The following is a 25,746-nucleotide window of genomic DNA, read 5'->3' as shown; positions in this document are numbered from 1 at the left end:
ATACAAGATACCCAAGGAAATGGGCATATATATATAGGACATATACAACGAAGAGGTATATATATATGTCTAAATGCTAAAATTTGTGCTAAATGACATGTAACAATGGAGGTGTATTTACATGAAAAAAAATAGCTACATAAATGCTCATATATGGAAACAAGTGTACATGAAGGGATCCACATATATATATATATAAGTATATATATATATAGATATAGGCATATATACATTATTTATACATATATGTATATATATATATATATTTATATATATATATACATAGGTAGGTGTACATGTAATGGGAAAATATACTTAGTGATTGAAATTCCATATATAATGGGTAAATATCAAAAAAAAAATATAGGTTATATACAATTTCTGTACATGATTTCACAAAGCCGTAATTCCCAAATTATAACATATTTCTCGGTAAGATTGGGTACCTGCAGAAAAGGGAATGGGTAGCAAGGTAGGTAAATATATAGGTGAGGCATAAACTTTATAGAACTAAACCATATTCTAGTCTTACTGTCGCCTTTCAACTATTTGAGGGTCACAACGCCAAGCAAAACACGTCCTTTTGCTTTTACCAATTTGGCCACAACATGTGATGTGTATGATGCTTTTAATACATATTGAACATAGCTATATAACATAGTAATGAAGTAAATACAAAGGTGATGATATTTAATGGCTGAAACAAATGGCCTCTAAATATATTACATGGGAACACATTAGACTGCTACAACTATGCGAATGATGGGTAGATGTTAAAATAGTGCTACAGGAAAGGGAACAAATGTACGTGATAAAGAAAGTCATATTGCAAGATGCTATGATGCCTGAATTAATAAACAGAGGCTGTGTGGTAAAGTGAAATATACACAGTGGAAGAGCATAAGACACAACTATAAGTGGGCATAAATAACAGGAAATTGCACAAACAGATATGGGATGATAACAGGCTGATGGTATACAGAAATGAAACCATTAACTACTTTGGAACGCGTGGGCGACTAATGAATATCATTCAAATGCACTGCCAGCCACAAGTCAATTCCTGCGAACTGATTATGCTTGTTTTCTTATGGCGCACAAACAGGTAATATAGAGACTTTGTTGGATCGGCACATCAAACAAATCTTTTATTAGTGCCTGTCATTTTTGTTGAGACCTTGATGTCATAGAGCTAAGAAATAACTCAACTCACAGGGACTGCTCTGGTCCTTTTGTTCACAGAAATTTATAGTCAGTTAGATACCATATCCATTGAGATATAATGATATATCATGAATCCAAATCTTGCCTGACAGAATACAAGCCCACATGATGGATCTGTGTCGATTTTAGCAAACATTGAGAAAATCAATGGTTAGTTACCACGAAGTGGGATGTTACAGTAATAACATTGCGCGTCATCTCTGTTGTAGCAGAGATTTCATGCAAAACCAAACAGAAATCCAGATCTGGGTTTTGTAATAAACTCTATGAATCCAATGTAGAGTTCATGTCTGTACATTCTAGATTACTGTGTCTTTTACCCCAAGACACCATAGGGCTTATAATTAGTTGAGGGTGAATATGAAGTTACTGACCATCACATTGCCAAAATTGTTAGAGATATTGAAGCACTACAGACATACTGAAGCAACTTGCGATGGAGATGAAGCGATAAGATGCCAAACGTAATAGGATAAGGTACAAAAAAAAAACGCAATGAAACACATAAAATATAAATATAAAAGAAGAGGATCCAAATAAAAGGAAGGTGTTGTGCCTAGATCAAGGGCACTGTTTGATGTATGATAAACCATTACAGGTATCGTTTGGTACAGTTACTTTCAAATGCAGAATCAAGACAATATAAATAGGTAGAGACATGTAAAACACAGGAAGGTTGGGCAAAGTCACTGTTAAACATGAAAGCTTATAAAAAAAAAATGGAAGATATGGGAAGATAATAACATCAAAGAATGGCTTATGATGAAAGGGGTGTCACAAGAAAAAAAAAATTAAATAGGCTTTCTTGCAGCATCTAGAGGACGACACAGGGACGAAGATAACTTTTTTTTTTTTTTTTTACAATGAGTAACTCTTAAATGCATAGACGATGTCAATGATGTGCATCATGGGATGATTTAGGTATGGGTCTGAAAACCCTTAAATTGAAATGAAATTGTCATCCCATGACGCCTGCAATGCTGGAACAAATCAAATAGGCTAATAAAAAAAATGATTGTTTCGTTAAAATGGGATGTTCAGAGGAACCGATGATGCCATTGCGAGGCATCATCGATCATCAATGTAGAATATGACCATGAATGCAAACCACATCAATAGGTGCAACGGATTTGCAGTGCATATGTAATGAGATAATCCTATGATGCAATGAAAGAAAAAAATAAATGTTAGATTAGACATACTGCATAATGAACAGAATCAGACCCATGTCAACTTTAATGAACTCAATAAGACTATAATTCCTAAAAGAATGATCGAATTTTCTCACCTGAGTGTTCGAACTACACGCCTTTGGATGGCAGTTCTTCAAAACTTGCAGATTCGCTGGAATTCCTCTATTCTTCTATTGAAGGAGGATGGAGGAAGGATCAAAGAGGAACGGATGGGGAGAGCAGAAGTCCGATCTGCAAGATGAAAAAAAAGATTTTTGAAAAGGAAGCACTCTCCTCAAAATGGAGAAACAGAGGACTTGAGAAATAGGGGAAGCCGAAGCCCAAAAAAAAATCTGCCCCTTGTGCCATCATTTCGGTCCCCTTTTAAAGATTTTCGGAAGTTTTTATCTGAAAGATCAGCGTTTTTGAAATTTTTTTCACCGAATTTTTTAAAGCATTTGAGAGTCTTTTAAACAAATTTTTGAAAAATTTTGAAAATTCGTCAATCTTTGAGAAGGGGACGACTGGCTTTTTTCAGAAATCTCGGTTCATTTACCTACAACTTAGGTAAAGTGAACCCCTTTTGTGGGTAGGGCTTCACGGTGGTGCTCTTTGAGGGGCCGAAAAGTAATAACTAAAAAAAAAATGATAAAAAAATTGAATTTTGTTTTTCTTTTTGTTTTTCTTTTTGTTTTTCTTTTTATCTTTTTTTTTTTTAAGGTGGTGTCACCTCAACTGGATTTGAAAACTTTTTTGAAGTATATAAAAAAATTTGTTTTTCTTAGCAAAGAGTCTTAGTGGGGCGCCACCTGCGTGGGCCCACTAATTATTTTATTAAGTTAAATGAAAAAGTTTTTTTTTTTAAATCGGTGCCACTTCCGGATGGGCCCTGTTTTGAAAATAAGGGAAATATTTGAAAATTTAGGTGTGACACCACCTCGAGGCGGGTCTCACGTCACTTATTTGAATTAAAAGCCAAATGAGATATTTTGGAATTTTCACAATAGTAGGCTAAGTTTAGAAAACACGAAGTGAACTTTGGTTCGGTTTCAAAACTTAGAAGAAAATGGTTATTCAGGGTAAAATTTAGAAAGATGCGGAGCAATTCGGAACCCTTCTTGTAGAAGTTTGACATAAGGTCTTCTGAATTTGAAATTGTGTCCCCCTCTTTTCGATTGACGAAATTTTAAAAATCAATGTCAAAAACTATCCAGATCGTTTTCTTGAGAAGACTTTTGTAATTTGGAGTCTTGGGGGTAAAATGGGAAGAATTGGCAATTTTAAAAACCCAGGGTTTTGAAATCAAATTTTGAAAAGTTTAAAACTCCAATCTGGATTAACAATTTTGAAAATCGAGAGTTCTGGATTTCAAAATGACATGCTGTGTAGTGAAATGATATGAAATGCTCATGCGATGCTATGCAAAGACATGTTTCCTGAAATGCCCCTCTAAATTAGGGCTTGAAAGTTCCAGCTTCTTGTCGAGGGTAGGATTTTGAAATTTTGCAGTTTGAAGCTATTTTTGAGTCCAAATGGAGAAATTTTGAGATTTAGGAATGGAATTTAGGACTTTCTGCAAGGTTCAATCTTGGAAAATGACCATTTTGCCCTTTTATTGATTCCGTAGAACTGAAATGTGATGAGTCAGGGAGGTGAGCGGAAATTTGGGGTGTTTACAGATATACCTAAGACTACTTTCCGAACAAGATATGGCCATTATGAGTTCGTAGTAATGCCTTTCGGACTCACTAATGCGCTTGCTGCCTTCATTGATCTGATGGACCGCGTATTCAGACCATATTTAGACAACTTTGTCATCGTCTTCATCGATGACATTATCATATATTCAGAGAACGAGGAACAACACTAGGAGCACTTGAGAATCATCTTAAAAACCCTTCAGGATAATCAACTCTATGCCAAGTTTTCGAAATATGAATTCTGGCTAGACAAAGTGATGGTCATGTAGTCTCAAAAGTTGGAATCGCTGTGGATCCTGCGAAGGTGGAAGCTATGATAGACTGGAAACAGCTAGAGAATATCACTAATGTCCATAGCTTCCTTGGACTTGCCGAATATTATTGGAAGTTCATACAGGACTTCTCCCGAATCGTCGTACTCATGACGAAACTATTGAAAAAGAGAGTCAAGTTTGAATGAAATGACCAGTGTAAGGAGTGCTTTGAGATTCTCAAACAGAGGCTTACTACTGCCCTTGTCCTTACTCTACCTTCTGGTCAAGGAGGATTTGTAGCTTACACAAATGCCTCAGAAATGGGACTGGGTTGCGTATTTATGCAACATGACAAAGTGATTGCCTATGCGTCATGACAATTGAAAATACATGAGAAAAACTATCCAACCCACGACCTGGAGCTTGCCGCGGTGGTGTTCGCGCTTAAAATTTGGTGACACTACCTGTATGGAGAGAAATTTGAGGTCATGTCAGACCATAAAAGCTTAAAATACCTCTTCTCTAAAAAAGAGCCCAATATGCGGCAATGGCGATGGCTGTAATTCCTCAAAGACTATGAATTCACGCTTTCCTATCACCCTGAAATGGTGAATATTGTAGCAGATGCCCTTAGTCGCAAGACTATTGGCACTCTCGCTAGCCTCGCAGGACAATGGAAGTTGATGGAGGATTTCATCAACTAGAAGCCATTTTTGGCTGATTCTGGCAAAATTCGATTATCATGCTTGACAATCCACATTGAGATCCTTGATCAAATTGTTGCCGAATAATTCAAGGACCCCCAGTACTTGGAATTAAAAGCTCATGCTGAAAAGGATGGCACTTTCTTTCATTTGAAAGAAGATGGAGGGATATGGATGAAAGAAAGAATATGGGTTCCAAATAACCATGAGCTAAGAGAGGAAATACTTCGGTAAGCTCATAGTAGCAAGTACACTATCCACCCTGGAGGTACAAAAATGTTTTGAGACTTGAAGAGAAAGTACTGGTGAAAGGGTATGAAAAGAGATGTGGCCACGTTTGTCTCACAGTGTTTGGTATGCCTGCAAGTTAAGATCGAACATCAATGACCTGACGGAAAGATGCAACAGATCGAGATTCTAGAATGGAAATGGGAGGACATTACGATGGATTTTATCATTGAATTACCTCAGTCCAAGAGACAACATGATTCAATATGGGTGATTGTGGTCAGACTCACCAAGTCTACTCACTTCCTGCCAATCAACACTCGATATTCAACAGAAAGATTGACAAAAATCTACGTTCGGAAAATCGTCAGACACCATGGAGTGCCGACATCGATCATATCTGATCGTGACCTAAAGTTCACCTCCCACTTTTGGGAGCAGCTTCAGAAAGCCCTAGGGACGAAACTCAAGTTCAGTACAGCATTCCATCCCCAAACAGATGAGCAATCAAAATGAACCATACAGACTCTCAAAGATATGTTGAGAGCCTTTATGTTGGAATGAAAAGGCGATTGGGATTCTCATCTAGCGTTTACAAAATTTGCTTATAATAATAGCCATCACACTAGTATTGGGATGGCACCGTATGAAGCTGTGTACGAACGACCATGCCGATCACTAATCTATTGGGGTGAAGTAGGTGAGCAAACCTTGGACTCGCCCATTGTCTTACAATATTATACTGAGCAGGTCCATATGATCAGAAAGAAGCTACTGACTGCTCAGAGCCAACAGAAGAGTTACACTGATCAATGGCGTAGGAAGCTCACTTTTGCGGTTGAAGATAAGGTTTTTATCAAGGTCTCCCCTGTTTTTGTCACAAAAAAAAATTCTCTTCCCTGCGGGAGAGAGGGGAAATGATCCTGCGAGTCAAACTTGACCAGAGTTTGAAAATTGTTTTGAAATACTCGCCTTCGTTTTGAAAATAGCAGGAAAATTTTGAAGAATGGGACTCGACCTGTCGGTACAAGGTTCGACCATTCCTAGCGCCTTTACTAGGGGTAATCGAGCCAAGGACCAAATATGTGCTTGACTTAGGTGAATTAATAAAATAGTGTTCTATCCTAAATGAACAGAGAATTCAGGCATGTGCTATGAAACTTTATAAAATGTAGGTTGGAAAACATGATGTATGCTTAGAAAATGCTTTGGAGTTGGAAAATATTTCTAAGGCAAAAGAGGGAAATCGATTTCTCAAGAAAACCCTGATAAAAGGATTTAAAATCTTAAGAAAATCTCTAAAGATGTGGGAAATTCATGAATGGATGAAAATCTTTGGAAAATAGACAAAATTCTCGAGAAAAGGATAAACATTGAAAGGGAAAATGTTTGTCGGGAAAACTCCTAACTTTAAAAATTTTCTTTGGAAAATGATTGAGAATTCGTAGGAAAATTCTTTTCAGAAAGGAAATCAGATCTTAAGAAATGAGAATCTTAGCCTTGAAGCATTGAAAATCGATTTTTGATTCTTGAGAATGATGAAAAATTCTTTTTGAATAATTGAAAATGAATTCTAAGAAAAGAATATTTTCTAGGAAAATCGTGGAAAACTTAGCTTGGGAAATTCTAACTTTGAAAATTTCCAGACTCTCTTGAGGAATTGATTTCCTTAGGATGAAATTTTCTTGAGAAAAGCATGAGAAATGCATGTAATCCAATGATTTGAATGGATGGATGCACTTTGATAAAGATATCTAGAAAATTTTCTGAGGAATTTGTTGGAAAATGTGTATTAAATCAAAGTAAGCTCTTTACATATTCTGACTATGGCTGTGAACATGTTTAGAATTTGATTGATTTAATTCCACAATATTTTGCAAAAAATGGAAATATGATGTGATTTTGAAGATAGCCTAATAGTGCAGGCTCAATGTGGCTAATGAGAAGATGGTAGATCTGGAATTCGTCCGTATTCTGACTAGGGCCATAAATACGGAATCCTCCGAGTTTACTAACTCCTTAATAGCGGGTGCATGTGTCATTCGTGTTCATCCATAGTGGCTTTCAAAGGGAAATGCATGATCCACATAATCAGGATATTGCAGAAATAAACTATATGATATGCACCCTAATCTAAGCAGTAAAAATAAATCTTATTCCAAGATTATATTTGATTGTTACATTGCTGACATAAAGCAAAATGACAAAAAATAGGAAAAAGAGAATCAAAAGAATTAGCATCTTCCTGACTTTTCCTGCAAATGTGAATTAACACAAGAAATACGACATACAAAAGTGAGATTGAAAATCTCACATTAATGGCAATGCGCAAGAGAGTATGCATGAACTACAGTAGAAATGTACAATTTAATGAAAATATAATGTCTAAAGTATGAATGGAATGCATATGAAAAGACCTAGATGCCATGCTTAAGCTAAATGAGAAATATACGGATATACCTACCAAAATTAGGATGCATATGTTATAAAAATATACAATGATATAGCATGAAAACCTCAAACAATATGCTATGGATATGTATGGTGGTAAGCTATGGAAACTTCAAATGATGGGCATTGTGAAGTGCAGGAGATGATGGTTGGGTGATTAGTGCAGTGAGGAGGTGCTATGCTAATGGATGTGCATATATTCCAACATAGGAAAAGGCATTTTAGGGCTTGGTGACACAGTGAGAGCGAGAGAGAGAGAGCTATTCCTATTAGCTTCAGAAATACTATTAACTTAGGTTTCATTTTCACATATAGAAAATTTTGAAGTATTAATTGTCTCCATAAAAAAAATGCTCCTATTTGAAGGTTGCACTAATATCATCCACAAGAAACTATGATATTCATCTTGTAATGATACAATAATTTACATTTTGGATGGCATCACAGGGATAGGCTCTTTATCCCCTGTTATTGGCTTGGATTTAACCATTCAGATGGATTGAGACAAGCTAATGACTCGGGGGGTATCAATCGACTACAGTGAATATTACAGTAGGGGATATAGAGGAGGAAGACATGTGCTACAGGATATGAAAAGAAAAATATGATACAAGGGCAGAATATGACTAGACCCTTTTTTTTTTTTGGAGATAGAGTGATTGATATAACTAAAATGCCTTAATTTAATGAAACGTAGATGGACTAACCACCATCGATTGAGTTTGTGGTGACTATTTAGCATTGAACCAAATTCTAGATGCAGAAGAACAAAATTGACAGGAACCATGCTACTAAGCCATGTATATGCTAATGATATAACAACTGAAATGGGAAACAATACATTGTCAGAACTATTTTATACAGTAAATCAAACAAACCAATCTTACAAAATGGATCAATCGATTGCAATAATTAACTTCAGCAGATACACACTCATAATGAATATTATGGTAAAAAAAAAAAAAAGGGCCCTAGACGATACTATTTACAAATATGAATTATAGGCTTTCTATATGCAATGCTGGACAGAAGGCAGAGTACATTGATGTGGAAAGGCTAAAGAGAAACAGTAAGTAAGAAGGACTCACAGGGAAGTACAAGGGGATATACAGGTGAATGTATATCGACATGTGCAGTTGTGACAGTAAAAGTGTTGCAAGTGAAATGCACAAAGGGGAAAAAGTGGTTGTGACTAAACCTTGGGGTGAAATGACAATGCAACTGCAATGGGCGAATGGAAGTGTTAAGGTAGGTATGTAGGGGATGGTGTTAAGGAATACAATATATACAATGGATATGGTGGAGTGAATGTATGTAAATGTGTAAGGACTTACCGGTGACGCTACAGACAATAGAACTAAAAAAAAAAATGAAATCGTGATAGGCCATGATGGATGAATCAATAAACAGGTTCGGGAATGCAAATGCAGAACCTATGCTGTGTAAAAAAAAAAACGAAATGCACGCAGAAGGTTAACACCAAGTAGTCGATGATTACATTGGTAAGCAGAAGTCACTAGATTGATTCAGACCTGTATATAATGCAACAATATGCAGAACACACAGATAATAAACATGAAACAGGGTTAATCTAGTGGACAATGCGATAAAGAACGTAAATAAGGATGCTAAACATAAAAATAACATAAGTAAAACAATAATGACAGGGATGTAGCCCAACAAAGGGTTAAATTTTTATGGCAAAATGCAAATTGGTGCTGTCATATGCAGTCCGATGTTGCATATGATGCATCAATGGATAGAGGATCAACAATCTAAGGGAAGGAAAGAAGGGTGCTATGAAGTAGGGGCAGAAGAATGATCTTCACCTTGGCTTGGCAGAGGCTGAGAAGAATGCTTCCTTCAATGGTGGATCATGCCTCCAGAGGGAAAGGAGATCCATGCTCTCCATGGTTGCTATTCGAATATTCCGATGGAGGAAGATGGAAGGAGCCTACCGTAAGAGGAGAAGGAGGGTCCTCTGATGGGAAGACAGGAAGAGAGACGATAAGGGGGAATTGAGAGCTCAGGAGAGAGAAAATTGGAGATCACCTCTTTTGCGATGAAGGATGGTCCTCTTAAAGATCGGCCCCCTCTCTATCGGAAAAGTCGGAGCTTTTCTAGGCTCTTAAACTGAGTTTTGAAAATATTTGAAAATCTTAAAACCAAAATTTTAAAATTTTGAAAACTCGTTGTTTTAGAGGGTGACGACTTCCTATCTATTAAAAAATTTTGGGTTCATTTTACCTAAAGTTTAGGTAAAGTGAACATTTTGGAGCAGGGTTCGGCTGTGGCGCCATCTGGGGGTTACCTTTATTAAAAATAAAAGTAAAACGAGTAGTAAAAACAGGGGGTCTTAGGGTGGTGCCACCTCAGCCTGATTTAAAAAGCTTTTTTGAAATAAAGTTTTATTTGATTTTCTCTACAGGGAGTTTTAGTATGGCGCCACCTATGCGTAGGCCCACTGGTTATTTTGTAAAATAAATAAAAAATGAAAATTTAAGAGAAGAATTTATAAATTTGCACCACCTCAGGGTGGGCCTAGCATGAAATCAAGATTGAAATACGAGAAATAAAAGGGAAATCAAGCATGACGCCACATCAGGGTGGGTCCCACATCATTTCTTTATTTGAAATACATGTAAAACCAAAGTAAAAATATAAATAAAAACTCTTTTTGGATTTTTTTTATAAGACTAGACTAATTAAAAAAATTATGAAGCAAAATTTGGCTTAATTACAAAAATTTAGAAGAAAGATGGCCTTTTAGGGCAAAATATAAAAAAAAATGTAGAGATTTTGTAAAGGAATTCAAAGTCTTTTTGCAAAAGTTGAAATAAAATCTCTAAATTTAAAGCTTCATCCCCTTCTTTCCAACTGGCGACATTTTAAAAATCAATATTAAAAACTATCCAGATTGTTTTCCGGAGAAAACTTTTGTAATTCGGGGTCCTGGGGGCTAAAATGAGAGAAATTGGCAAATTTGAAAACCCAGGGATTTGAAATCAATTTTGAAAGAGTTAAAATTTGAATCTGGATTGACAGTTTTGAAAATCAAGAGTTCCAGATCTTGAAATGACATGCTATGCCGTGAAGTGATATGAAATACTCATGCGATGATATGCAAAGACATGTCTTAGGCAATGCAATTCTGAACCAGGAATTGGAGAGTCCAGTCCCCTATCAAGAGTAAGGCTTTGAATATTTGCGATTTGAAGATGTATCTGAGCCTAAATGGAGAAATTTTGAGAATTGAGAATGAATTTTGGACTTTCTGCAAGGTCCACTCTCAGGAAATGACCATTTTGCCCTTCAGTGATCTCGGAGAACCCGTTGTAATGATTGATGGAAGTGAGTAAAAATTTGGGGTGTTTATAGATGCCCCTCTTTGCTACTAAGTTGGCTTGTGGTCGAGCTTAGTGGCGAAGAAAAACACACCAAATTTGGGCTATATAAAATGCCTCAGTTAGAAGGATCGGACTGGGTACGAAGATATTAGCCCGGTGAAGATCGTAGATATGAATTGAAGAATTAAGAAGAAAGACTCACTCTGCGAGAGTGAAGTTCAGGTTTTTTGCCCTTATCCTGGATGGGACAAAAATACCTCATATGGAACAAAGCTTAGGCTTAACCCTTAACCTGATCGGGTGGAAAATGAAATACCCCATCAAAATGAGGCTTGGGTTTGTACCCTTACCTGATCGGGCGGAAAATGAAATACCTCATCAAAATGAGGCTCAGGTTTGTACCTGTAAACACCCCAAATTTTCCTCATCCATTCTCAAACAACCCTCCTCGTGCAGTGCCAACTCTGTTAGGTCAGTGTAGGAGTCAAACCCCGAGTTAGTTTCAGAAAATCACCATTTTACCAACTTTCATTAGGAAAATTACCATTTTACCCCTAGGTCATCCCGGATCTCAGTCAGTCGGAGTCAATCGAGCTCATTGGTCAGTTCAGAACATTTAGAATATCAGTCATATTTCAAGCTCATCTGAGCTCACAATGAACAGGCCAGTTTCATTTATGACAATTCCTGCCAAAATGGGATCATTTCTTCAGAAATGAGCTCATTTTTTGCTCAAATCCAAGCCAATTGTCTCTAAGTCAGTCATTCTCATCTCACGTCTCTCTTCCTCTCTCTCTCTCTCTCTCTCTCTCTCTCCCTTGAACTCTCTCTTTCTCTCCCCTTTGCTGCAACAACCACTACCAGCTTGCAACCTTCCAACCTCTCTACAACAGCTCCCAAAGAGGATCTGGACGCCCAGCCACCAGCCGGCGCCCCTTTGAAGCTTCCCTCCTTCAACGTCAGCCATTGCTTCAGCCTTGCCGCCATCTTCAGCCTCCTTCACCTTCCGACAGCAGGTCTGCAACATCCTCAACTTCAGCCTAAGCCATCCCCTCTTCAGCAGCCATGAATGCCATGGCTTGACCTTCCCCACGGTAGCAGCCACTGCAACTCGTCTTCAAGGCAGCAAAGGGAGCATCAATCTACCTTTCTTCTTCAACATCACGACCAAGCACCTCTTTAGCAGCAAGACGCCCCAGCCACCTCCACAACATTCCTTCCTTCATCTATTGTGACTTCATTCTTCCAGCTACTCCAACTAAGGCAGCAACAATACCTTCCAGCCGGTGCATCCAAGCTCCTCCGGCCGGCGCACCTTTTGTAGCCATTTCCTACCGGTGTCTAGCTCTAGCCATCCTTCTACCTTCAAATCTCCTCTCCAACCCCAGCCAACTCAAGTTAATTGAAGCTAATCCCAAGTTACTCCATTAGGCTATGTAGATTTTAGTTAAAATAATATTGTTATTATTTTTTTTTACATGGTTGAAAGCATTTGCATCTCATGATCCAAGCTATATAGGAAAGAGGATCCACCCGATACATGAGTAAGATCTCTCCTTCCTTTAGCCACATTAAAATAAGGCTCATACCCCCTTCGGTTTGCTTTGATTTTATTGATTTCCATGCTAGATACAAGTTCTAGGTTTTATATTTAGTCTATATTATCACTTTAGTATCATAATGCATGTTCAATTAGATAGGTCTTGATTTTGTTCAAAGTCCATACATTATTTTATGTGAATTTCTGCATTGATAAATTCTGTAAATTTTAGAGTAATTGTATTTATATGTCTTTGTTTTCATGCCAAAAATCTGGTTAAATTTGGGTTTCAGGACCCTCTCAAACCAATCAAATCCCAAACTGGGATTTCTCATTTCCAGAACTTCTAATTTCTGCTTTAGCAGACAGAAACCTCTGGCACCACCCTCGTGGGAGATTTGGATTGTTTTTCAAAAATCACAGTGGATTCATGATTGAATCTAATAAGTATCTGGAAAATTTGAGGTTTTTCCAATTAGTTTTGACCTTTGTCAAAAATCGGATTTCTCAGACCTTTGGGAAAATCTCGATTTTCCTTCGTCAGGGTATAGACAGACCTTAATGCATCAAGTCCTCCCAATACGTAGCCCGTTGGAAAAAACTTTCAACACAAAAGTTGTTCCTAACAAGTTTTCCTGTCATTTCCCAAAATTTGGGGATTTTTGGAACTGTTTGGTTTTTTTCCCAAAATTTTATTTTCTGTCTGACAAATTTCAATATTCCAAGATTTCAGAGATTCGGGTCTCTGATAACAGTGTGCTTTTTTCCAAACCGTAACCCGAATCCAAATGGTGTAAAAAGACAAAATTTTCCTCTGTTTGTCAGAGACATTTACCCACAATTTCAGCCCTTTTCCCATCTTTTTACTATTTCCCCATATTTTATACTGAAACCTGTTTGTTTCCCCTAAATCCTAGAGTCGCCGGATTTCGATCCGACTTGCCGGAGTGGAACAGCTCCGACCATAGGTCAAAACCAGAAAGTGTAAAAGGAAAAAATCCTTTCCTTACTGTCATATGTCACCCCATAAAATTTGGGAAATTTTTATGGAAGTTTGATATCCGAAATCCCTTTTAGAATCAACATTTTAGGCAAAAATCACAAAATTTAGGGGTTTTTTTTGAATTTCTATATTTAAAAATTCAAAAAAATATATTTTAGAGCTCACTTCTGTTTTTAGGTTTATTTTAAGTGTCCATGCCAAATTTTGCTTAATTCCAAGTTCATTTGCTCCATGTGCTAGTTTATCTTTAAATTCAGAAGTGAAAATCAGGCGAAAATCAGGTTGAATTTGATATTTTATGATATTTTCGCCATTTTAGGGTTTTTATCATGTACATGAGAATGTAGAATCATATTAGGGTTAATTTCAATGTCATTTGCATTTCACATTTTCCATTTTTGCAAAATTTATTTTAGAAAACCCTGGTTTCAAGGCCATAATCTTGTTATCAGGGGTATTTTGGTCATTTTGACCTAAATTTCGAAATTTCAATCTTTAATTTCATAAATTTTCATGCATATCATCGTATTTCATCATATTGTATTTGATTTATTTCATTTGATTTTCAAAATTCCAAAATCTATAAAATTTCTTTCAAAAAACCCTGATTTCAAGGTCAACAGGGGGTATTTTGGTCATTTTGACCGAAATTTCGAATTTTCAAGTTTATTTTCCAAATTTATTCATTATTTATCATGTTTATATCAAAGGGGGTATGAATTTAGGTTTATATCTGAATAATATCCGATAATTTTCCATATTTTCGGATAAAATTAGAAAAACCTACATTTTTTGCTAACCTTGTTTTCTAGTTTTGCAAAAACATTCAAGAAGAAGACTTAGCTTTTATTTTTTTTATTTCAATTCAATGTAACATCAAATGTAATAATTTGGAATAAGAGTTACTTTTCTGCTTAGAATAGGGTTGCACTGCATATAGTTTAATTTATGCAAATTTTGATATTTGATGTATGATTCATGCACATTTATTTCAAATCCACTATAGTTTACACGAATGGCACATGCACAAGCTCTTATGGAGTTTATAAACTCGGTGGAATTCATATTTATGGTCATAGTCAGAATACGAAGAAAACCAAGATTTATGATCTTCATATTAGCCACATTCAGCCTACACTCTTAGGCTAACTTAAAAAATGCACTGCATTTCTCAAAACTTCAAAAGGATTTCTCAATTTCTCAATTGAAATTCCCTTTCAAATTCATATTCATTCATTCATATCATTCAAATTGCATGATTTTTAAATTCATCTTCCAACTTCAATTTCAGAAAAATCGATTTTCTCAAGGATTTACCAAGTTTCTCAGGATTGGATTTTCTCAGAATTCTAAATTTTCAAATGAGATTTCAAAGCATTTCCCAAGTTCAAATCAAGATTTTCCAATGTTTTAAAATTCTCAAATTTCAAAAATCCCAAGTTTTCATAAATCGATTTTCTCAGAGTTCCCATTTTCCTGAGAATCCATTTTTCATTTCAAAAGTCATTTTCCAATGAATTTCTTGATTTTCTCATAATTCTCAAATCCATTTTTCTTAGAAAAGCAAAATCCAAATTTCAAAAATCGATTTTACCAAGATTCAAGTTTTTCTGAGAATTCATTTTCCAATCCAATTTCTGATTTCCAATGAACTTCAATGATTTTCCCAGGAATTCTAATTTCATGCACTTTTCTAACCATTTTTCAAGCATATTTCAATTTTCCAAAGCAAACATCATGTTTCCCAAACTTGCATTATTTTCAAAATTTCATAGCACAAGCCTGATTCTCTGTGCATTCTAGGACAAATAGAGCATAATTTAGATATTTGAGTCCAGTTAAAGTACATAATTGGTCCTTGGTTCAATTACCCCTGGTAAAGGCGCCAGGAACGGTTGAACCTCGTACCGACAGGCGGATCCCATTCCATGAAATTTTCCTGCAAATTTTCAAAACAGAGGCAAGTTAATTTTCAAAACCATTTTTAAAACTTTGGTCGAGTTTGACTCGCGAAATTTGTTTCTCTCTCGCAAGAGAGGGGGAAAATTTTGCGATGATGACAGTACCCTTAACCTGATCGGGCAAAAAATGAAATGCCTCATCAAAATGAGGCTCAGATTTGTACCCTTAACCTGATCGGGCGAAAAATGAATGGAATCCTCAAAAGAAGAGACCATGATGGAACCTTTGGATCTCACACAATAAATCTGACAGGGGTTTTACAAAAGGAAAGAAAATGGGGTCCCTAAAGCTTGAAAAGGGATTGATCTTACGCACCTTATTTCTGAGACTAAATTAGCTTTTGAAATTGCCTTTTACGATAAAATGATTGGGATTCGACCTCGAACCAAAATTGAACTGTCTATGTTGGGACAATGGGGACATAGGGAAGTGTGCAAATCTAAGAACCCAGGCACTCAGATTATAAAAAGAAGAGAAGGAATCTTGAAAACTCCTATTAACAAGTCCTAAAGAGGGATGAAAATGGTGTCAGGATGTATCAAAACGGACATCGATCTCTCACTCAACGTTAGGATAACTAGAAAATATTGTCAAAATGTTGAACATTTTACTGTTGACTCAAGATAGTTGAAAATGAGGCACATTGTTTGCAAAAATATTCCTTCTTTTCTACCTGAAGTATTACCTCCAAACGGGATTGTCCTCATAGAATCAAGATTTGGAATTCAAATTGCTTGCGATTGACCTTCTTCACGGAAGCTATCAATTTCCTTGATATGAGCAGAAAAGAAAGAATTAATATTATGAAAGCAATTGGTGAAAGAATATTGATAATAGAATTTCACAAAATCAAAGAAGATTCCTGGCGGATTTGGCAGTTTGATATCCTGTGATGCTTCTCTCATGATGATTTTCTGCACTCTTTTGAGCTCTCTTGGGTTTTGGGGGAGTTTATTACATCATCCTTTATTTTAGAGATGTCTTGACTTTTCTCTCTTTCTTTTCCCTTTCTCTCTCTCTTTTTGGAATGGTACGTCACAAACGCCTTCAACTTGGAGATGTTTCGATCCTTCTTTGCCTCAGGGATTATATTGACGATATTGGATCATTGGTTGGTGGTCTCTTGATGATAGCAGAAATTAAATATCTTTTAGGGTTTGTCGAGAGGTTCATCGCATTCGTCTTCATCTTGACGATGCTTTGGATTTTCCATGGAAGGATCCGTTACAAACTCCTTTATCTTGGAGATGATCCAAATCTTCTTTAGCCCCGAGGGTCTAACTTGCATAATTCATCTTCATCTTGACGACAATTGAGAGATCCCTTTTGCAGATATTTAATTACAGCTTAGGTGATTTGATGAGATGTAGATTGGGTGAATTCTCTCTTTTCTAGCGCTCAGGATATTTTCACTGCCTCATTTTTGCAAGAATGGTCTTTAAAGATGTGCCATAACTGCGATCAATATCAATCACTCATGGCCTTTTCAACAATATTGAATCTTCTTTGCTGGCAATATCAAGGATTTTGCCTTTATCCTTTTGGTTGGCCAAAAGAAAGAATTTGAATTTTTGAATCTTTCTTCGCAAAAGCTTTGCCTTTTTGGAAGTAATACTGAAGGTACTTTGAGGTAAAGTTTTGTGCCATAAAGATTTTGAAATCAACAAGTAATTAATTAACAAATTGGCAAAAATGTTCTTGAAATCCTTGGTGAAAGAGAGCATTTGAAGTCCGGCTTAACGCATCTGTGACAAAAATTATCCTCTTCTTTCCCCAAAGGAGAAGACTCAGGCTTAGCCCTTACCTGAATGGGAAATGGAAATTACTCCTCTCTTCCCTGAATAGGAGGTGTTTGCAAAACGAACTTTCAAAGAGAAATTGAGCTTTGGTCAAAGCTCCCTAACATTAGGCTTCTCTTATGGAAAGGGGGCCGATAGTAGTGAGGTCGGTAAATTGGGTCATGGAGGAACGAGTCCATCACACTCTCCCTGAAAAGAGGGTCCTTCATAATGAAATGGTCGAATATAGAAATTGGGGGGCCACAAGGAAAGCGAGTTTCCGTCGAGCCTCTCCCTATAAAAAAGGGTTCCTTGTGTGAAATTGAAAATTGTTTTGCAAACGGTTCATAAAGACACGAGTCCCTTCAAACTCTCCCTGAAAAGGGGCTAAGTGAACGAATTGGATAGCATGCGAGAAGAATGAGCTCCCTCAAACTCTCCCTAAAAAGGGTCTTCCGTAAGAGAAAATGATTGAAATTTGGATATTGGGCCAATAGGCGGAATGAATACGACCATGATTGGCAAAGGTGACCCGCAGGTCGAGAATGATTGAGATAGAATTGGTAACCCAAAGGTTTGAAATTGGATGACCTAACGGTCGAAATTGAGAATTGGTTGACCCAAAAGGTCGAAATTGTGTGACCCGGAGGTCAAAATGGGAAATTGAGAATTGAGAGTTGAAAGTTGGGTGACCCGAAAATCGAAATTGGAAATTTGGTAATTGGAATTGAAAATTGAAATTTTTGGGTGACCCGAAATTGGAATGACCCTAAGGTCGAAATTGGAAATTGAGTGACCCAAGGGTCGAAATTGTAAATTGGATGACCCGAAGGTCGAAATTGGGAATTGAATTTTGATGAGAGGTTCGTACGAAGACTGAACCTAGAAGATCGATTGATGCGATTGATGGGATACTAACACAGGATTAGCTTTTGGAAGAATACCAGTATAAGAACTGGGTTTTACAAAGTGTACCAGCACAAGCACTGGATTTTGGAAATGTGCCAGTATGAGCACTAGATTTTTGTGAAATATGCCAGTACGAGCACTGGATTTTGAAATAGTACCAGTTCAAACCCTGGATTTTAAAAATGTACCAGTTCGAGCATTGGATTTTAAAAATGTACTAGTTCGAGCACTGAATTTTGAAAATATACTAGTTCAAGCACTGGATTTTCGAAAATATACCAGTTCGAGCACTGAATTTTGAAAATATATCAGTTCGAGCACTGGATTTTGGTTCAGTGCTAATAACAATTGGGAATTGTGATGGGACTAGTTGCCGAAATCTCAAGACTGACCAAATTAATATTAATGCAGTTGAATGCAAATGAATGCAAATTGATGCACATGGGTGCACAAGTGTGTAAAATGAGAGATTTGTTTATCCTGCCTGCATACAGAATAAAAAATTTAAAAATGCCCCAGTGTAACTAGGAAAGGGAAATTTGATACTTATTGAAGGAAATAGGAAAATTACAAAGAAAGAATGGATGCTTCAAGTATAGAACTTTTTCAAGTGTCGAGTATTAATGGGATCTGGTAATTCTATCCCATCAACATTGATGAGCCGATATGAGTTGCGGGGTAATGCTTCTTTGACGACGTAGGGACCTTCCCCATTTGGTGACCATTTGCCACCGGGACAATGCTTGAGATAAGATGTAGATCTGAGTACTAGATCATTGACTCTGAATCTCCTTTTCATGACAGATTTCACATATTGTCTAGCTATTCTTTGGCGATAGGATTGAGCATGTTCTGCTACTTTTATCCTTCTTTCGTCGAGCAAATCAAGTTGTATCAGTCGCTGCTGCTGGTATTGATCAAGAGGTAATTCTAGATGTGATGCAAATTTCAAAGCAGGCTTCTAAACATGTAGAGGCAATACTACTTCTGTTCCATAGACCAGCTCTGATGGAGTAGCATTTGTTGGAGTGCGAATTGTGGTCCGGTAGGCCCAGAGTGCATCGTGGATCTTCTCATGTCAGTCATGGCCTGTTTCTACAGTTCGCTCCAAGATACAAATTAAGATCTTGTTGGTAGCTTCTGCCTGACCATTCCCTTGAGGATAGTAGGGAGCGGAAAAATGATGATGGATTTTGAACTTTGAGTAGAATGTTTTCATTCTTTCATTCTTGAAATGACTGCCATTATCTGACACGATATCATTTGGTATGCCGAAATGACAAAAGATGCTCTTGTGGATGAAAGAGACAATGTTTCAGCCTTCTATCGTGCGTAGAGTGATAGCTTCTACCCATTTGGTGAAATATTCTGTTGTGGCAAGAAAATATTTGTGGTCATTTAAAGCAGAGGGAGTGATAAAATCTACGACATCAAAGGCCCACATAGAAAACGACCATGGAGAGACGACAGACTGCAAATATGTTGCTGGCGCATAAATACAGGGTGCATGCATTTGGCATTGAACACACTTCTTCACAAAATGGTAGCAGTCTTGTTGCATAGTTTTTCAGTAGTAACCTGCTCGGATGATTTACTTGACAAGGGTTTGGTAGCCGATGTGGCCACCACAAATGCCTTTGTGCGCCTCCTGCATGACTTCTTTGGCTTTGTCTTCGTCTATGCATCTGGAATACTCAGAACTGAATCTGTGACGATAAATGACATTGGCCAGAATAAAATATCTGATAGACATACGCTGGATTGCTCGTTGTTCTTTCTTTGAGAGTTCTGGAGAAAATTCATCGGTTTCTATGAAATTCTTGATATTGTAATACCAAGGCTTCTTCTTTTGCTCAACCTAGTTTACTTGTTCTGTTGGAAGGAAGGCGGGTTGGTCAAGTCTGCCAATTTCAAAGGAGCGACAAGATTCTCCATTTTTGAATGCCATAATGGAGCCTAGATTATCTAAGCTATCGGCTACTTGATTGAAATCTCTCTTGATATGGAAGAGCTTAAATTCTTCAAAATTGCTTGCAAGAGCTGAGACAATCTTTTGATAGAGAAGCAGTTTCTGATCCTTGACTTGCCACTTGGCCTGAACTTGATTGACAACTATAAGTGAGTCGCCATAAGCATGCACTCTTTTGACATTGAAGTCTAGTAGAATATTTAGACCTTGAATTAGAGCTTCATACTCGGCCATATTGTGGGTGCATGGGAAATCAAACTTAAGAGAAAAGGGAATAATCTCCTTCTCAGAAGTGATTAATAAGATCCCAATGCCTATTCCTGCCATGTTCTTGGAACCATCGAAAAATAAATTCCAGACTGGTGATTGCTGGATATTGCATATTTGCTCATCAAGGAAGTCATCTTCGGCTTTCACTTCTTCTGCCAAAGGAAAGTCAGCCAATTGATTTGCAATTGCTTGACCTTTGATGGATTGTTGGGAGACATATTCTAAGTCATACTGCATTAGCAAGACTTGCCATTTGGTGATCCGTCCACTGAGAAAAGGTTGTTCTAGGATGTACTTGAGAGGATTGAGTTTTGACAGGATTTTGACTTCAGATGCCAGCAAGTAGTGTCTTAGCTTCTGACACATCCATACTAAAGCTAGGCAGATATTCTCTATTTGAGAGTATTTCTTTTCATAGTCTATGAAGGTCTTACTTATATAGTAAATGACATGCTCAATCAGACTACCTTCTTTGTATTGTGCCAAGAATCCGCCGCACGTGACTTGATTAACTGAGATGTATAACAAAAGGGGTTTTTCCAATCTGACGGCTTCAGGATGGGAGGATTGAGGAGATACCTTTTGATACGGTCAAATGATTGCTGACACTCTGGTCCCCATTCAAACTTCACTTCTTTTTTGAGTAAGTGATTGAAAGGCTCGCATATCATTGCCAAGTTGGATATAAATCGCCGGATGGATTGCATGCATCCCTGAAGGCTACGCAATTCTTGAAGATTTGTTGAGGGTGACATGTCAATGATGGCCTTTGCTTTAGCTGAGTCTACTTCTATCTCCTTTTTGCTGACAAGAAAACCCAACAGTTTGGCTGACTCAACTCCGAAAGCGCACTTCTGAGGGTTGAGTCTTAACTTGTAGAGAATGAGCCATTTAAATACTTGATCAAGAGCTTCGATGTGATCTTCTTCTTTGGATTTCACGAGGATATCATCAATAAATGCATCCATGATTTTGCGCATCTGATCGTGGAAAATGACAGCGATTGCTCGTTGATATGTTGCTCCAGCATTCTTGAGTCCAAATGGCATGACAATATAACAGAAAGTGCCCCAAGGCGTAGTGAAGGAAGTCTTTGATTGGTCACGAGTGGCCACCTTAATCTGATTGTAGCCAGAATATCCATCCATAAAAGAGAACATGGCATGTCCTACCGTGTTGTCGATCAGAAGATCAATACTTGGAAGTGGATAATCATTCTTCGGAGTTGCTTTATTGAGGTCTCTGAAGTCTATGCAAATCCTCACTTTACCATTTTTGTTTGAAACAACAACAATATTGGCTAACCAATATGGGTAATCAATAGTTCGAATGAACCCTGCTTTGAGCAAATCTTCGAGTCCTTGTTTGACTTGTTGTTCTATTCTGGGATTTATTTTCCTCAATTTTTGCTTGCTTGGTTTAGCACATGGTTTCAAAATAAGGCGATGTTCGACTAATTTGGGATCTAAGCCTGACATATCTTCGTATATCCACGCAAATACTTCCTCATGTTGTCTGAGAAAATTGGTGAGCCTTTCTTTCTCTTTCGAACTCATACTGGTGCTGATTTTGAGAATCTTGGGATTATCTTCTGAACCGATATTGATATCCTCAGTCAAATCTTACACTATAGCTGATGGTTCATCCTGCTTCTGAACTGAGGAGAACTCTGGCAATTCTTGAAGAGACTGATCAAATTCTGCATACACTTCTGACTGCTTTGCAATTTTGCCATTTTCTGGGTTGGCTTTGACTCGGTGAATTGCTGCCGACTTCTGGAAAACTTTTGGATTGAGAACGAGCTTCTTGATTGCTCGGGAATGCATTCTAAAATTTGGAGAAGAAACTTGATTCAGGAAAAATTGCTTAGCATAATACAAGTAGCATTTGAAAGGACTCATGAAAATGATGATGAAATTGTAAAATGAGGAGATAGAGTAAGAAAATAGATGGCATCCAGATAGACAAAGAAACTTGAAATTTTATTGATTTTGGATTGATCAAAGACATTGATAGGATGAGACATTTATTTTGAAAAGAATAGAAAGGAAATACAAAAAATGATTCTCAATGTGCCCCTTTAACAAAAACAGTCTTCTTTTGTGAGCTTTTGCCAGAAAATCCTAGTCTTGCTCTGTGAGGATGATGCTTTAGAATCATTGGTTCAATGCGACTATCTTCATGTTTTCCCAATCCTTTGAAGGGCTGGTAGCCATGTTTTAGAAGCAGATCAAATCCTTTCTTTGCTTTCATGAATTGAGGAAACAACGGGTGGTCTTTGAGAGTGCTGTAGTCGAGTCGACCTCTAATCTTGAAGAACTGAGGACCTCTCCATCGGGTCATGGCTATAGTATGCATGGATGGCTCTGATGTCTGGAGTATTTCTAGACTCTCTCTAAGACTTACTTCTTCTCTTTCCATGATACTAGGGATATCTGTGGTGAACGCGGGCCTAAGAATCATGGGTTGTGGGAGTCTTTCTTCTGGATCTTCTCCCAGTACAGTTGTGATCATCCCACCTTTGGACCACTTTATACACTGATGAAGAGTGGAAGGCACCACATTTGTATTGTGGATCCAAGGTCTCCCGAGAAGCAGATTATAGGTGGGTGGCACATTGACCACATGAAAGAGTACTGAATACACTGAATAGTTTATAAAGACTTCCAGAAAAATCTTTCCTTTTGCTGTTTGTCCATGGTTATCAAACCCATAAATGGTTATAGGATCTGGAATATACTCTTCTTCTTTGATGCCTTCTGTCATCTCGGGACATATATTGAGGCTGCTGCCTCCATTGACTAGTACATGAGGTACTGTCATTCCCCTTGCTCGAACGACGATGTATAAGGCATTGTTATGGAAGGTGTGAGGCTTTGGAAGGTTTTCCTCCGAGAATATGATTGGCACATTTGTCATGACCGAATTTACAATTTGAGCCCTATCTTTAGGCGTGGAACTGGGCTTAGCTTTAATCTTTCTAAGCAAATCGTCCAGTACTTGTTGATGCTTGCAAGAATTTTTAGCTAAGTCCAAAATTGAAACATTGGACAAAGCAGTTAATGGCTTTTGAGTTGACATTTCTCCATTTTCTGGCACGGGCTTGATGAACTGTTTAAGGAATTCGGGAATCTCTTTTACTTTCTTAGGGGATGCCCTTATAGGTTTTGCAGATACTTTCAGTTTGCTAATGGCTGAGATAAGGTCCATTTTCTTTTCACTGTCAGGCCGTGCTTGATGCAACATGAGAACTTGATGCTGTACTTGGATGTCTTGTTCTGAACACAGAGTTATGTGATCCTGAGGCTGAAAAGGTTGTTCAGTGACCACTGTTGTAGAGTGCGAAGGAAATTATTGATTTAGGATGTCCATCTTCTCATCTTCATCTCCTTCCACCAGGAGATTCTTGTCGATGTAGTCCTGAACTATATTTTTTAGAATGAAGCAGTTCTCAGTGTTGTATCTCACTGTCCGATGGAACTTGAAGAATTGGTCTTTCCACTTCCCCATTGGCACAGGGGGATCAACTAGTCTAGGCAACTTGATTATTTCTTTTGACAACATATACTCGAGCACATCTTCGAGTGATTGGTCAAGAGGAGTGAATTTTCTATCGTAGCTCCATCCTTCATGCTTAATCTTCTCACGCAATTTTGGCCCTTGATCCTGCTGTGGGGGCTTGTTGTATTGGGGAACAGGCTTCCCTTTCTGATCACTTTTGTTGTTGGAATTGTTTGCGCCATAACAATAATCTTTCTTCTGCCCCTTGTAAGGATTGTGACTGTTATTATTGGCAGAATAGGTAAAATGAGCTTTCTTTTTCTGCTCACCCTGGTGGTTATTCTTGGAAAATGTGAAGCCCTCATAGACTCCATTCTCCATGCTTAGCTCGAGCCATTCGGCTCGTTCAGTCAGCTCGATAAAAGTCCTAGATGGCGCGGTGGAGATTAATCCTCTTAGAGGCTGTAAAAAATTGTTGAGGATCAGGGATAAAGCATGTCTTTATGATATGGGGTCCCTCATTTTGTTCCAAGCTGACCTCCATCGATGAATGAAATCCCTTGCCTTTTCATTTTCATTCAGCCTTAGATTACAAAGATGACTCAATGTTGGGAGTGCCTCCGTGTTGAACAGAAAGAGTTCAATAAACAGATTCACAACTTTATCAAACTCCTTGAGCTCGATGGGATTGATATGCTCAGCATACCATTTAGCTGCAACTCCTTCCAAGCTGCGGGGGAAGCATAGAAATAGTGCTTTGTTGTCCCTCTTGAACCTTGAGCATTTGGCGAAAAACATGGCGAGATGTGCTTTGGGGTCGCCAGAACTGTCAAACTTGATGAATTTTCGGGAAAGGTTTTCGAGATCATCATACCCTTCTAAGCCATCATAGAAGTCCTCACTAGTGAAGACTTTCTTGCCTTTGTCCCGGGCTTGTAGATCTTTGACAACTCTAGCCATTTCCCTGAACTGTGCTTGCAGCGGATCTTCTATGATCTGACTTTTTAATTTGTGGGCACCCCTTTGCTCCTGGCCATATTTTTGAAATGTTGGGGGCATCTCATATTCTTCATCAGTATCTTCCACTGATTCTGTTCCATCTGAGATATCTTCTGGCTGAACCTGATTCTTGGAAGTCTTCTCGGCCTTGTGACCGTGGAACTTCTGCCTAAATGGATTCTTCTCTGAACTGGTCCCGGTCTGTTCGCTCACCATTTTATTCATCATTTTGTGGAACATGGCATACATCTGCGGATCTATGCCATCATCCTCTTGTTGGCTCTGACTCCTGACTGAGTGCGGGGAGTCCATCTCTTCTTCTGAAGTTGATGAGTACTGAGATGATGTTGTTTTTCTTCCTGATCTTGTCCGAACCATCAAATGCTGTGAAAGCGCTCTGCAGGGGAAAGACTTGATTAGATTCTGTGGAAATTTATTTATTTTTGGAAGAAATATTTGTTGGAAATATGGTAGACAATTGAAAAAGTATCTCATTACTAGGGATTGAGTCATCGCAGGAATTACGACAATGGTGTTGTCATTCTTTGCAAGAGAAATAAACAATATAAAATGTGCCTTGTTACCTAGGCGAGGTCGTCAAACCATGATAGAAACAGAGAAAATTTTATTGGAATGAGAAAAATATGATTTTATTGATCTTGACAAAGAGGTGGAGGACAAACAATTTGCCACCATTCATGATAGTCGGCAGACACTTTAGGACTAGGAAAGAAC

This window comes from Nuphar pumila, chromosome 1 (genome assembly GCF_984573655.1).
Source record: "Nuphar pumila chromosome 1, dmNupPumi1.hap1.1, whole genome shotgun sequence".
NCBI classification, from domain to species: domain Eukaryota; kingdom Viridiplantae; phylum Streptophyta; class Magnoliopsida; order Nymphaeales; family Nymphaeaceae; genus Nuphar; species Nuphar pumila.
This window is presented reverse-complemented; position numbering follows the sequence as displayed.